We start from the raw sequence: 10,963 nt of genomic DNA, 5'->3' as shown, positions 1-10,963 counted from the left end.
TTTTTCCTTCTGCCTTTAAAACCCACAATTTTGCTTCAATTCCTCATACGTCTGATATTTTTTGTTGTTCCCTCATTTCAGTCATGTCTGACTTTCTGTGACCCCATTTGGGGTTTTCTCTGTTCTCCAGCTCACTTTACAAATGAGGGAACTGAGGCAGACAAGGTGAAGTGACTGGCCCAGGGTCACACAGCTATGGACAGTCTGAGCTTGGATTTGAACTCAGGAGGATGACTGCTGGCCAGTTCTCTGTGCACTACAGAACCCTCAAATATTATGAAATGTTGACTTCTTGTGGCCCTCTAGGCCAGCCTTGAGCATGGGAGAGATGAGCTGGAATTTGAAGCCCTGAAAGAGGAAGTCAGGGAGGGAATGATGGACCCCCAGATTAAATCTCAAGAAGTTATGCACCAACTCTCCCTTCACTTTAGTCCCAGCTTGTAGCCTTTTGGAGTTTAGCATCAGAGTGGGAGCTGACCTTGGTGCTGAGCTCGATCTCATTGAAGGTGCCGAAACATGGCTGAAAACATCATACCAAAAAGCAGGGGAGCCAGCGCCTACTCTCTTCCCTCCCCTGGTGACTGGGAAAGCTCATGATTCAGAACCTGGGCAAGCATGACATCATGAAATTGATGTCCAATGCTGATGAACTTCTCCAGACAATCTCATTTCCCATATTCTTCAATAGGCCATTAAGATTTACCATATCTCCAGAAAAAGAACTAAGGAAACTGAATGTAAATCAACACATGTCATGTTTACTTCTTTTTTCTGTTTTTTTTTTTTAACTTTCCTATGGTTTTTCCCTTTTGCTCTAGTTTTTCTCTCTCAACATGATTCATAAAACAATATGTTAAAAATAATAAATAATAATAATAATAAAAGATTGACAGCATCAGAGCTCTGTCAGACCAATGAATCTCGTGCACAGGGCTCTGCTCTGCTCCCTGGATTTCTCCTGGAGTTGTCAGGAAGCAAAAACCATAACAACTGTTCATCAATTCTTTCCGAAGCCACGCTGGCTCTCAGGTAGATGGCCATCTTCCAGGTGAATAATCGGCCAATTTAAGTGGACTCTGGCAAGGATCTCAGCAACAATGACTAAGAGAGAGATCTCTACCCTCCTGCCCCATGATTGTCCCAGACAGTTTATTCCCTTTACCTTTATAGAGATGAACAATGGAGGCATCCCTGGACTCCTGGGGAATCACCTCTTCTTGCCATATTTGGTTTCAATCAGCCTTTGCATGAGCAGTGGACCCCCTGCCTTCTAAACCTCAGCTGGACTAGAACCAGAAGCAGGCTCTTTGCTAAAAAAGCTCTTCTTCAGTTAGAAGTTTAGCTAGAGAGGTACCGTCTAAGGTCAAACCAGTAGCTTCAGCACTGATTGATCATGTTCTGTTGAGAACAGTGTTCAGCCCATCTCTCTAGGACCATGTCCTTCTCGCTAATCAGTGTGGCTCCAGCAGCACTAAGTAGCTGAGATACACCATTGATTTTGCACCAAAGGTCTTCGGGGGATCCTTTGGACATTACTCTCAGCAGCAAACAAAATTTCCTCTGCCTGCTCACTCAGCCAAGAATCTCGCATCTCTGCAAGTTTCATGTTCACTTGGCTTTGATGGAGTTAAATGCTGCCTTAACTTGATTAACTATAGGATCAAGATTGGGTGAAGTAAGAACAGTAAAGTGAGCTTAGGGGTGAGGACTAGAAAGACCAAAGGGAATGGGAAAGTGATTTGTGGGTGGAGTCTTGGGAAATCTGAGAAGCCAGTGGGTGGAGGTGAAGAGGAAGGCAGCTGAAGAGATGTGGTGAATCTGATCTGGGGAGAGATGGCAGAACTTCAAAGGAGAAGAGGTAGCTGAGTGATGGGTCAGAGAAGAGTTCTCCTTGCTGTGTGTGTGACTTAAGACAAGTGGCTTAACCTCTCTGATTCCATTTCTTCATTGAGATAATGATACCTGCATCCTGCCTTCTATGCTCAGAAAGGATGCATCAATGCTTTTCTATCCTTCACACCCCTAGACCCATCCAGGGACACATTCACAAGACTGAAAGGTCTCTCCTTACTTTTCTCAAAGTCCACCTTGTGGTTTAAGGCAAGGTGACCAATTAATTCAATTTAAGGAGCACAATACGGCTGGTCATGGAGCCTGGATTCTCATCCTGGGTCGGCTATGGGCCCTGGCCAAGACCCTTGATCATTCTGGACTCAAGGTCTTCATCTATTAGTTGAGAGGGCACATAAGATGATCTGGAGTCCCCAGGCTTTCTGTGAAGCCTTTATTTCCCTGAATGCTCATGGTGGTGAGTAAAGCCTCTAACCAGGGGTGGGGGGTGAAGGAGAGCTTAGAATTAAGTCCATGAGTGGAATGGACAGAGTGGAGGGGGCCACTCCCTGATCTGCTCCCTTCTGGACACTAGGGAGGCAAGACTCTTTCTTGAGGGGAGATTGAGGAGAGGGTGGCCAACCTGGAGCTCTGCCAATGAACACCGATTTGCTAGCTATAGCCTCTTGATTAGGACTATCCCAGAGGCCTCTTCTGGCTTGAAAGGCCTGATTTGGGCTTTAAGGATGTGCTGGAGAAAAGAAGGGGGAGAGAGAGGAAGGGATAGAATACTATAATAAGAGAAAATGGGTGGGGCTTGAATATGCGAGAGAAAATCTCTAAGTTGGCAAGGAGCAGTTGCCAAGTCTGATGCCAGCCTGTTGCCAGCCAGCTCACAATGAGACATCTCACTTACTCATGTTCTACCCTTCCCACCCCTGCGCCCACCCAGGGACACGCATTCTTCGTCCATAGCTCATTACGCCTCAACATGCCTCCATTGCATCAAATTAGGGTTTTCCCAAAGGGCGGTGACTACTATGTCTCTGCTCTCAGGGGCTTAGGGTTAACCCTTCTGGGGGACCTTGCCTACTAACCCTCATGAACCCCATTAGCATGTTCCCCACTAATAAGGCAGCCACCGATATTCAGATAACATTCACCAAAATAGTCGCTCAGATGCAAAGCAAACACGATCCTGTTGTGACAGGCGCTCACAAACCTAAGTCACATTCTCTCACCAACGCACGCGGTGTCCAGTAAAGGATGAACATATTCTTAAAGCCCCAGGGCAACAAGGTGTACATTTTAGAAAGACACATAGCCAGGTAACAAGTGGCCCTTTGAGTTCTCCTTCTAGTTTGGGAATTAGCCATTAAAGCTCCTTGGTGAGTTTAGAATTTATGAAACAAATACGTTTCCTCTTAATCAATCTTGTGTGGGACTACTACCTCCCTAGGTCTAAAATCTTAGCTGGATGAACTGCACTTGCAGAGAAGCTTCTCTAAGGCTCCATTTCTTCTTGGTTTTTTTGGTAACTTTTTTTTGTATCATCAAATTTTGCCAGTGTCTGTCCTTCCAGACAGCCATTCCCTCGAACACATTTCTAAAGGGAAAGAAAAGAAACAATTCAGCAAAATCGATCAGTAAGTGAATAGATCTGAAAACAGGTAGAATGCATCCCACCTGTGGATCTCCCACCTCTACAAAGAAATGGCGTGGAACCGTCTCCTCATTTTGGGGGACCCTGTTTGTTCTTTGTATTTCGTAACATTTGTACGGCACCGTGACACTGTTTTGTGATTCTTTGCATTTGGATGCTTCGGTCGTTGTGTATGTTGTTTTCTTGGCTCTGCTTATTTCACTTTGCATAAGAGATCGTGGAAATCTTTTCATGCTATTCTATATTCTTCATATTCATTCTTTCTGCTAGCCCAGTAACATTTTATTGCATTCGTGTGCCACAATTTGTTCAGTCATTCCCATTTGATATTTGTTTCCAAACAGAAAAAGGGCTGCCATATTCTGGAGAATATTGGGGAGGGGGTGGTTCTGATCTCCTTGGGATAAAAGCCTATTAATGGAATCCCTGGATCAAAGAGTATGAGCATTTCAGTTAGTTCATTTGCATAATTCCAAATTGCTTTCAAAAGAGTTGTTTAGTTTAATTTAATCAACCATCAAACCAAATTTAATCAAATTTAATAGTTTAATTTAATCAACCATCAACCAACAAGCTCTCATAAAGCACTTAGTACCGAGCACTGTGCTAAAGGCTGGAATACAAACGAGCAAAAAGAAAGTTTCTGCCTTCAAAGATTTAAATTAAATTTAATTAAAATTTTTTTCAGTTTTTTTTTTGTGTGTGTGTGTATGTGCAAATACATTCATAATCTTCAACATTCAGCTTTGCAAAATGTTGTATTCCAAATTTTTCTCTCTCCCTCCTTCCCAATCCATTATAGAAATCTGATATAGGTTAAATATGTGCAATTCTTCTAAACATATTTCCATATTCATTATGCTATGTGTGTGGTGGGGGCGAGGCCGGAATCAGATTAAAAGGGAAATAATCAAGAGAAAGAGAAAAAACAAACAAACAAACAAACAAGCAAACAAACAACAACAAAAGTGAAAATACCATGATCACATTCAGTCTTCATGGATGCAGATGGCACTTTCCATCCCAAGCCCATTGCAATTGCTTTGAATCACCCCATTGTGGAGAAGAGCCAAATCCATCACAATTGATCATCCCACAGCCTTGTTGTTACTGTTTGCAACGTTCCCTTGGTTCTGCTTACATTCTAAAAGGGAAGAAAATTCACAAAAATAAATCCAAAAGTAAGTGGAGAGAGAAGGTGGGAAACTTGGGAGGAGGATGCAAAAGTTCAGAAGAAAGCATCCTGGTGGCCAACGAAGGGATGGCTGGTGGGGAACCCTCTTTAAACAAAGACTGGGAAGAGTCCTTCACTTGCCAATCAGAGGGAAGGGACCTAGGGGCAGAGAACATTTCTAAGATATGAATTCTAGAACGAAAGTCATCTGACAGAAAGAACTCTATGCTAACAACATACTAGTGTGTCTATCTTTCTAACTTCCTTCCAACATTGACCATTACCAGTTTTTGTCACCTTTGCCCATTTACAGGGCATGAGGTAAAATCTCAAAATTGTTTTGATGTGCATTTCTCTTATTATTAGTCATTTGGGGCATCTTTTCTTGTGGGGGTGAAGTTTTATTTTTTGAGAACTGCATCTTTTGATCACTTATCTGTTAGGGAGTGACTTTTGTTTGTAGGCTAGTGATTTAAATATCATGAATATTAAGCCCTCGTTTGAGAAATTTGAAACAAAGCTTTTTTTTTTCATTCAAAAGATTTCCACCCTCAATTTCTCCCTCCCCTCCCTCCCCCCCCCCCCCCCGGCTTCATTCAACTGCTTCCCTTCCGATGCACCTTGTTCCTCTGCTCAGTTGGGCTTGCTTCTTGACAACAATTACAGTATCCTTCATTTTTCAGTTTTAGGCTTTGATGATGACTTCAGCTAAAGTAGCACCATGTTATTTTAAGTCAATGACATTTATCGCTTAAATTGACATAGGCCTCTCCAACTTGACTCCTTTGTCGAAGTTCTTCATCTTCTTCTCTCTAGAGGATCCAATTTGGAGAACTGTCTTCCAACATCTCTTCCTCTTCTTAGCAGCAGTCGACTGTAAAAGCCAAGTTCCTCTTGCTCTTTTCATTTTTGTTCCTGTTGTTCTTCTTCATGAGAAGCAAAAGAGGACAAAGGTCATTCTCTCTTCTCGACAAGTCATATATAAATAAAAGCCAGTGCCCAGTGAAATATTAGCAACTACTGCCTCAGATCACTCAGCACCTGCTTTTCTCAAACACAGAAGCAAGCTGTTGCCCCAGATAAGTTAACTGTCAAAATTCAACTTCTTTCCACAGAGTTAGAAGGTTCTCAGAGATGATCTGACTTGTCATGGCACAAATAAGGTCTTCCTATAACTAACCGGCAAGTTGTTTGGAGTATTTCTCACAGCTGAGCAGCTAGGGAACCGGGGAAAATCCAAAGGTAGCAATGACCGCTCATTTCAGCTATATTTATACAATCCAGAAATCCAGGGGACTATGTCATGAATCACTGGTGGCAGAGTAGGGCTTAACGAGATCAGAATCAGAGAGGGGAGACATCTCAAAGATGTATTTAGTGATCTTATTGGAGCTACAGTCCTGAGAAAATGAGGAAGGAGAGTGGGTTTGGGTGTAAGTCATAAGATGCAATTGTTCCCTCAAGTTCATTCAAGATAAGTGAGCCTGAGCAATAAAGGAGGCAGAGGTGATCATGTTTGGGAGCTGGGGACCCATTTCTTGAAAGGCATCATCTATAGGAATCTAAGGAAGAGACAAGGACCTTGAGTATCCAAAAAAAAAAAAAATCACCAGAAAAAGATCAGGAAATATTCCTTTTTCTTCAGTCAAATGGATCGTCTCTTGTTTATAATCCAGAAATCATCTTTATATATTCAGTTAGACAATGGTCAGCGTATAGTATGTAAAACAATAAAGGAAATGGGAAAGCAAGTCAGACAAATGGACAGAGACAGAGAGATGGACGGACAGATAGATAGATGGATGGATGGATGAATAGATGGATAAATAGATAGTTGGATGGATAGAGATAGAAAGAGATAGAGAGATAGAGAAATAGACGATACATAGATAAATGCATGGATAAATAGATGGACAAATGGACAGACATCAGATAGATGGATAGCTAGATAGACAGAGATGGAGAAAGACTGATTAATTGATAGAGAGATAAATGGATAGATAGATGGACAAATAGACAGATAGATATATATATACATAGATCATAGATAGAGAGATAGATAGATGAATAGATTAGATAGATAATCAACAGAATTCTTATTAAGCAATTACTCTAAGCCAGGCATTGGACCAAACACCAAGGATACAAAACCAAGAAACCAAGACAGTCTCTTCTCTCAAGGAGCTCACAGCCTAAATACCAAGGAGAGCTGGAAAAAAGGAAAGGATGTTAAGTGAGAGGGTGGAGCAGAATAGAGCGTAGGTTCAACTGAGCATGCAAGGGCCCTCACAAAATGGCAGTCTTGACCAGACACTCACCCACTAGGCAGCAGACCTCAGGGCCGTAAGATAAATTTCAGAAATAGGTACAATAATTTCCCCTCACATTTGAATAGGAATTTCTCTAAAAGGTGCATTTTAAGAGGCCATTGAGCCTTGGCTTGAAGTCTTTCAGTAAGGAAGAACTCAATCCCCTTGAAAGTAATTTTGTTCTGATTGTTAGGAAGGTTTCCTTGATATTATTAAGCCGACAGTGGTCTTTTGATAACTGGATGAGGTATGAGGTGGCCACTGAGGCCCGTTCCAACTCTGAGATTCTGTGATGCTACGGCTTTTGATTTTATTCCTAAAAAGATCAGAGTCTAATCAAGAAAAAGAGCATGTACACTGACATCTCCCTTCCTCCATGACTTTAGGGAGAATGAAATCAATGCAAAGGAGAGCTCTGGCTAAAGTGCAATGAGAATTGGAACTTGAAGGAAGGGAAGGATTTTACCCAACATGGAGGTGATGAAGGATGGGGACATCCACTGGGATGAGGGATGATGTGGTTAAAGGCACTGAAATAGGAAAGGACATGATGAGAACAGCTAATGAAGCTCGCACAGTATGCAAAGTAGGTTACGCCAAGCTTTGAGGACATCATCCAAGGCCCAGTCCTTGATGACTCTAGAAAAGAAAGTGCTGGGGAAAGGAATGTCTTGTTCAATGAGAACTGCTAGAAATACTAGAAAGTAGCTTGGCAGAAATCAAGTTTACAGCAATCCCACCACTCCCACCCAGTTAGCTCCAACTGAACATGACCTAAAGAGAATCAGAGAATAGAAAAAGATATTCCTGGCTGGAAGGAAATTTCTTGCACTATCAGAGAGAGAGAGAGAGAGAAGAAGAAGAAGCGATCAAAATAATAAAATAGAGACTTTTTACAGTGATAACTTCTTATTTTTCAAAATTCATGCAGACAGTTTTCAACATTCACCATTGCAAAACCTGGTGTTCCAAATTTTCTCCCTCCCTCCCTATCTCTCCCTACCTCTAGATAGCAAGTAATCCAATATCAGTTAAACATGCAATTCTTCTAAACATAGAATATGTTTATTACATTAAATCAACAGGGATTTACCTGAACAAAACCAGTGCCCCTAGAAAATGGGACAAGTTTTAGAGTGAAGGAAAAAAATAAACTTTGCAGCAAATAGCTTAGCTAGGACACTGATGTCCGGGCTGTGTGGGGAACTGAAACACACATGGAAGCTGAAGAGCCATTCCCCAGTAGACAAGAGGTCAAAGGATACGAACAGGCTATTTATAAAAGGAGAAATGAAAATGAAAGGACGTTTCAAATCAGTAATAAAAAAGGAAATGCAAACGAAAAGACTTCATCCCTATGAGAAGATAGCAATGATCAGTGGAACCAGGAGAAAATAGGCTCCTGAATGTGCTTTGGGTGTAGCTGTGAATTGGTTCAATCGTTTTGTACAAGAATTTGGAGCCATACTCTTGGATTCAGTCATAATCTTTCTGGGTCTCTCCTCTTCCTTCTCCTCTTGCTCCCTCTTCTTCCTCTCTCTCTTTCTGTCTATTTCTTTATCTCTCTGTCTCTTTCCCTTCACCCCTTCCTGTTTTTTAAAGGGCACAAATAAGTTAAATAAGTTGGATATAAGTGTCAGAGCTCTAGGAAATGATTCTGGAATGGGAGATTTCAGGAAAAGAGAGGAGAGGAGAAAGAGGAGGAGAGGGGAGGAGAGAAGAGAGGGCCTCCAGGCAGGGATGCTCTCCGCTTCCCTTATCTTCCCTCCAGGACCATTTTGGGTTTTTTAGTCCTTCTGTCATTGTGGGTGTTCCATTTGGGCCTTTTTATCTCTGCATCTTCTCATACAAATCCATTTCGCAGAGTCCTTCCCAGTCAGGTCATTCATTCATTTTTCACTGCATTCATACATAACTGAGGGGAGCAGGCCCCAGGCTCTGGAATATGGAAGATCTGGATTCAAACCCAGCAAAGTCACTTCTTAGCAGCATGATCTTAGGTCAGTCACTTCCCTTTTGTCCTTTTCCATTTCCTCAACTGTAAAATGATGAGCATAACAGGAGGAATACGGGGTCAGATGAGATAATATTCACAAAGCGCTTAGCCTAGTGCCTGACACAAAGCAGGTGCTAGAGAAGGCGGCTCCCCTTCCCTTCATTTACCACGCCTTGCTGCAGCATCGCTATTCAGTGAGAACCTGTTTAATGGCTAGTTCTTTGCCATCACACAGTGTCCCTGGGACCCTTCTGGCTCTGTCTTTGACCTCCCCGAGAGAGGGGCCAGTAGCTAGATTCCCGGGTCAAAGGGTGTGGACAGCTGGAGCCCCTTTTCTTGCAGAATCCCAAGTAGGGATCGAGAAGGGCGGCCCCGGGGTCACCCTCGGCCACTTGGCGCGCTCCCAAAGAGCATCTGACCCCTTCTTTCTGCCCATTTCCCTTCCCGCTCAGGGCTGTCTCTTGTGCATGTCCTGGCAGCCCCTCCCTGAAGCAGCCTTTGCTGGCCCAGGGTCCCCTGGCCTCCCAGGGAGGAGGAAGACAGGCAAATGCCACAGAGACTTGGATCCGGTGGGGTTTATGGGTCGTGTGTGTGTGTGAGAGAGTGTGAGTGTGTGTGTGAGTGTGTGTGTGAGAGTGTGAGTGTGTATGTGTGAGTGTGTATGTGTGTGTGAGAGTGTGTATGTGTGTGTGTGTGTGTGAGTGTGTGTGTGAGAGAGTGTGAGTGTGTGTGTGTGAGTGTGAGAGTGTGAGTGTGTATGTGAGTGTGTGTGTGAGTGTGAATGTGTGAGAGTGAGTGTGTGTGTGTGTGAGAGTGTGTGTGTGTATGTGTGTGTGAATGTGTGAGAGTGTGTGTGTGAGAGTGTGAGTGTGTATGTGTGTGTGAGAGAGTGAGTGTGTATGAGTGTGAGTGTGTGTGTGAGTGTGAGTATGTGTGTGAGAGTGTGAGTGTGTGTGAGTGTGAATGTGTGAGAGTGTGTGTGTGAGAGTGTGTGTGTGAGTGTGAATGAGTGTGTGTGTGTGTTTACCGGAGGTCTCTACATCCATGTTCCAGCTCCCATGCCCCTAGGGATCGTGCCAGTTGAATGTTGCACCTGCCGAGCCCAGAACTTGGCACACGGTGGGTGCTTAATACGACTGATTTTTTTAGAGACTGGCTCCCCCTACCTGGCGCAGCCTGGGTGAGCAGCCTCCTCCGTTCATGGGCCCGATCCTCCCGCTGCTCTGGGACAGCTGCTTCTCCTGGAGCAGTTGGACCCCCCAGGCCCAATCCAGAGTCACCATCTCGGTGCCAGGCTTAGGACTGGCATTACTACCCCCCCTCCCGTAGCTCAGAACTCCCGAGCTCTAGCGATCCACCAACCTCGGTCTTCCAGAGGGTAGGGATTCCCCACAAAAGTCTCTCCAGGTCCGGGTGCACGATACCTCATTGGAAAGAGTAAACCGAGTTCAGTTCCAGCTTCCCGATGCCGCCCAGTGCCTTAGCTGCAACTCGGGTCCGGCCTCGGGGCTCGGCACCCAGGGTGGGCGACGGGATTCTGCCCAAGGACCGTTGGCCATTGCTTTGGGGGCACCATCCACTGGCAGGCTTGGGGGCCCGTGGCGGTCCTCAGGATGCCCATCCTTACATGGCGGAGATGGGAGAAGGGACTTTTGTTCACCTCGGTGTCTCCTATCTCAGGCCCATTTATTTCACAGAGGAAAGGACCGAGGTCCGGAGAGTGGAAGGGCTGGTCCAAAGAGACGCAGCTGACCCGTCTGGGACTCAGTCCCTGCCCGAGGACTTGTCTTGCCCCCAGAAGAGCTCTCCTCCTCTGCCTCTGCCCTCTGATAGGCCTTTCTGGGGCTCTGTCTCAGCGTCTCCATCACTCCCAGTGAGTCCCTCCCAGACACTCCCTCATCAATCGCCTCCCCGGGGAGAACGGCGGCTCCATGAGGGCAAGCACAGCCTCGGTGCGCCCCCGGCAGTGCTGGGCCACCAGCTGGGCAACG

General features: G+C 44.6%; 1 long non-coding RNA gene across 1 annotated transcript; it reads right to left on the bottom strand.

Moving 5' to 3' along the window:
* Positions 1–3,084: 3,084 nt before the first annotated feature.
* On the bottom strand, positions 3,085–6,908 carry LOC127558306 (uncharacterized). The gene is made up of 3 exons (XR_007952751.1): positions 5,288–6,908; positions 4,472–4,637; positions 3,085–3,436 (listed from the first exon to the last, which is right to left on the bottom strand). It is a non-coding gene; the product is annotated as an uncharacterized LOC127558306 (long non-coding RNA).
* Between the last annotated feature and the right edge of the window lie 4,055 nt (positions 6,909–10,963).

This window comes from Antechinus flavipes, chromosome 3 (assembly GCF_016432865.1).
Source record: "Antechinus flavipes isolate AdamAnt ecotype Samford, QLD, Australia chromosome 3, AdamAnt_v2, whole genome shotgun sequence".
Lineage (NCBI taxonomy): Eukaryota > Metazoa > Chordata > Mammalia > Dasyuromorphia > Dasyuridae > Antechinus > Antechinus flavipes.
The sequence above is the reverse complement of the archived record's forward strand: the minus strand, read 5'-3'. Positions and strand labels throughout refer to the sequence as shown.